The sequence below is a fragment of the Psammomys obesus genome, unplaced genomic scaffold (genome assembly GCF_907164565.1).
Source record: "Psammomys obesus unplaced genomic scaffold, mPsaObe1.curated_primary_1811, whole genome shotgun sequence".
Classification (NCBI taxonomy): Eukaryota; Metazoa; Chordata; class Mammalia; order Rodentia; family Muridae; genus Psammomys; species Psammomys obesus.
The window spans coordinates 14,289,049-14,293,151 of record NW_026593286.1 but is presented as its reverse complement, the minus strand read 5'-3'; the positions used below and the strand labels follow the sequence as shown (position 1 = coordinate 14,293,151).

The 4,103-nt window shown below is 41.4% G+C and overlaps 1 pseudogene; it reads right to left on the bottom strand.

The window, feature by feature from the left end:
• Window positions 1-2,347: 2,347 nt before the first annotated feature.
• Window positions 2,348-3,099, bottom strand: LOC129683662 (40S ribosomal protein S3-like; annotated as a pseudogene).
• Between the last annotated feature and the right edge of the window lie 1,004 nt (window positions 3,100-4,103).

Sequence of the window (4,103 nt, the reverse complement as noted above, 5' to 3'; positions counted from 1 at the left end):
TAATAAAACTTGCAAAAGAAGAGAATGTGAAGGAAGAAAAAAAAAGACAGACATTTTAGGATTAAAAACAATATTTTGGGAGCTAGAAATGTAGCTTATTGATGCTCTGGGTGCAATTTCCAGGACTAAACGAAAATGAAAAACAAACATCTAAACAAAAAAACCAAAGACATTACTTGAGAGAAGACATACAAATAGCCAAAAAGGACATGAAAAAAAAATGTTCAGCATAATGAATCACTAGGGACATTCAGATCAAAGCCGCCTTGATATACCCCAGTGTGGCTCTACGTGCAGCTCTGGGGCTGAGGACAGTGGAGATGTGAACACTCTAAACACTTGACCAAACAATCTATCCCAAACTGCCAGCCCCAGATTCAATCAGAGAACGTGTCTCAAAAAGTGAAGGTGGAAACCAACAGAAGATGTCTGCCTCTGGACACCATATGTGCATGCAAAGGTGATCACTCCATACAGATAGGTACAGGCATGGAACACACACGCACATACACACACACACACAGAGGGAGAGTAAATAAAAAAAAAAAAACAATCATACATTTAGAAATAAAATTTGAAAAGAAAGGGCTAGAGAGGTGGCTCAAGCCACTAGGCTCACAACTAAGATAAGGCCAAATTAGAAAAGGAAAAAAAAATTTTAAAAAGCCCTCAGGATAAAGATACGCCTTGCATATGAAGCAGGAAAAATTGACAAGGCCACTCCTAGACACCCTATAGTATATAGGCTTGAAATGTTGCTCATAGTATCATGGTTTGAATGCTTGCTTCCCCAGCTGCTGGTGCTAATTTGGAAGGCCGGAGCTTTAGAAGTGAGGGTCTGGCTGGTTGAAGAGGGTCACTGAAGGTGAGCCTTTGGAGGAGAACCCTAGTTCTCCTCGTATGCTCCCTGATTTCTGATTGTTGTGATGTGCATAGCCTCAGACAGACAGTTCCATTGTCATAAACTGAGCTGCCCAAAATTGGTTTCCCCATCATTATGAGCTGATACTCTCTTGAGTCATAAGCCAAAAAGAAATTTTTCCTCATTAAGTTTTTTCCCAGCTATTTTGATCAAAGAGATGCCAAGTAACTAATACTGTAAGTCAGGGAGGGAGAGAGAATCCAAAATCTACTAATCCCATTGATTTTTATTTCCTAAATGTTTACTGGCTTAATTTTTTTTCTTGATCGAAGATATAGTTTGATAATTATTGGAGGGACATAGCTCAGTGGTTAAAGCACTTGCTGAAGGGGAGTGAAGATTGGAAGTTTAGAACCCTAAAATTCACATATACGTTGAGTGGGTATGGATGCCCACTTCTGATTTCAGCCTTAGAATGTGGAGGCCTGGGGGACCACATTTAAGATGGCCATATGGGCAAGCTCTGGGTTTGGTTGAGAGGCTCAGTGAATAACGTGGAAGACCAACTGAGGAATTCTGGCATCAAAATCGGGACTTTACCTAAAATAAACACACTGCAACAGATACACATTTACAACAAAAACACATTTATAACAAACACATACACATGTGAAAACACAGAAAAAAATATTTTGTATGGATTCTTGTGGCAATTTTTCTTGAACGACAGCCTAGCAGAATATTAAGTTCGAAATGAACCGTTCTTCCTCTTATTTCTAGAGTTGATAATGCATGGTCTTGTGGCTTTGAATAGAGCTCATCAGAAGTCCCCTGTCAGTAAAATTTTCATTCATTTAAGGGAAAATATATCAAAGTTATAACTAATTTAAAATATTCTTTTTAATGTATTACAATAGTAATAAAAAGGTAACTAAGTGAAATCCAAAGACATGTAAGATCTTTGTGAAGAAACTCATAAAACATCTTCAGAAAGATCTCTGTTCCCTCATACATAGTTTATGTCCATGAATATTCATATATGTATATATGACCATAGGTATCCTTGTGTATGCAAAATAAAGGTATATGTGATTGGGGCATTTCTTTCTATGCCAATAAATATTTCATCATTCCCTTTAATAAAATGTGGCAAGCACATTTTATAATTCAGATGGAACCAGGAAAGGCCAAAAATAAGGCAATTTTGAAGAATACTAAGAAAGTGAAGACTTTTCCTCCTTGGTAAACATATGGAAAATCATATAATGAAGAGAGTGTGACGTTGGTAAAAGGCTGGAATAGGAAACGCGTGGACCGGAATAAGAAATTCCTGTTAATTTATGATCTGCTCATCTAGCTTTCTTTCTCCATTTAAAAGTTAGTTTTGTGAGTTCACACAGAGGGAACTTTAGCTTATTACTGCTTTTCTTTGTCTATGCTTTTCTTCATCTTTTCCCCCTTTGTGAAAGACTGTATTAAACATCTTCACGGACCATCATCAGGCCTCCAGAGGTAGTTGCCAAGACCCTGTTGTGCTGTGGGCACTCGCTGGGGCATGGCAGGCGGCTCTGCCTTCCCACCCTCCTGTTCTGAGATGGGGGATGGTGAGCCAGCATTTTTCTTTAGTTTCCGCAATGCTCACATTGATGCTCACATGATCAGGCAGAGACTTCTTGGGGGCTCATCTTTGCACTTGGGTCCCAGGGCAGCAAGGGCTTCACTTTGATGCCCAGCACATGCTGCCTGAGGAGCACATGGCACACAGCAGTGTCAACACAGCAGTTGACAGGGTCTCCACCACAGATCATCAGATCATCAGAAGCTTCATGGACTTGGTCCTCTGTCTTTTGAGCTTCCCAGATGCCATGACCTCACAGCCCTTGGCCCCACTCTCCATAATGAACCAAAGCAAACCATAGCAGGCCCTTGGCACAGCAAGCCTTCCTAGGAGTTTATGACATAGAGGCTCTGCCCGGGCAATGACACACAGACCTCTTGTGGCCACCTTTTCTGCATGAAGTCCTCTGCTGCCCTCAGGGAAGCCGGACCTCTTCTGGATCACTGCAGTCAACTCTCTGATCCGACCACCCTTCTCCTCAAGGTGGCTAAAATAATAATTACTGTTCCGGTTGGTGTAACTCGGATTTCAACTCCAGAGTTGCCATCCTCAGCCAGCTCCTGAATGAGAAACTCATCCAGTCAGCTTTGAAGATGCCATCAGTCACAAACTCCTCCATTGGAAATGTATACCACCATTTTGCTGCCACGCATCACCAAGAGGATACGACCTTTCTTCACCTGTTTAAATGCTGATTTTTCCATTATGGCTCCTCACTAGAATCAGGTCTTAACATGTGTTTGGGGGAACCTGGTTTGTAGCGGTATGAGAAACGTTCCAACAGCGATGTCTAACCTTTTGGCTTCTCTAGGCCACACTGGACAAAGAATTGCCTCAGGCTGGACATTGCAGGTTCAGTACAGTGAGCTGCTTGATTCCTGGTTATAAGAATGTTAGGATGTGGCCACCTTTAGGGCCTCCATGAACTCAGAGCAGCAGCTTTCATTTTTCTTCTTTTAATACCAAGAAAGCCCCATCAGCTACTATCTTCAGACATTGCTCTGATCCTTTGCCTCAGGGACTCATTCCACCATCCTTTAGAAACTGCATCATCAGCCACAACCATCACTTTCCAGCAAGAATCCAGGAGGCCAGAGGTGGTCAGCTCTATTCCTTGTTTCCTCAGCCTCCCATTTTTCCTCAGTGTTTGTGGAGTGTTTGAATCACTGGGCAAGAAGATACTATAAACCCAAGTCGATGACACCATCTTGAGCAGCAGTCTTTGAAATTGCCATAAACTTTCTTTGGAGTTTCCTCCCAACGAAATGAAAGAGCATGAATTCACATCAATGCTAAAAAAAAAAAAAAAAAAAAAAAAAAATTGTAAAAGCATCTAATTTGAGAAACTGGAGAGTCTGTTGAGTCCTAAGCAAATTCAATAAGTCCCTCTTTTGGCGTCTTTGTATATGAGAGTGAGCTATGAAAATAAAAAAGTTCTTGCTTACATGTGTTCCTACAGTTCCGGCCTGTCCCAGCTTGGCCTATAAATCCAAGCATCTAGTCTTCTGTGGAAAAACTGTGTGCAGTGTTCTCTAAGTTCTGCCGGATCCAAATCAAGGCACTCTGGTGTATATGCTTGCTGCCTGTAGGCTTGTGATAGCATTGCATTTTAGAGAGTTCCAC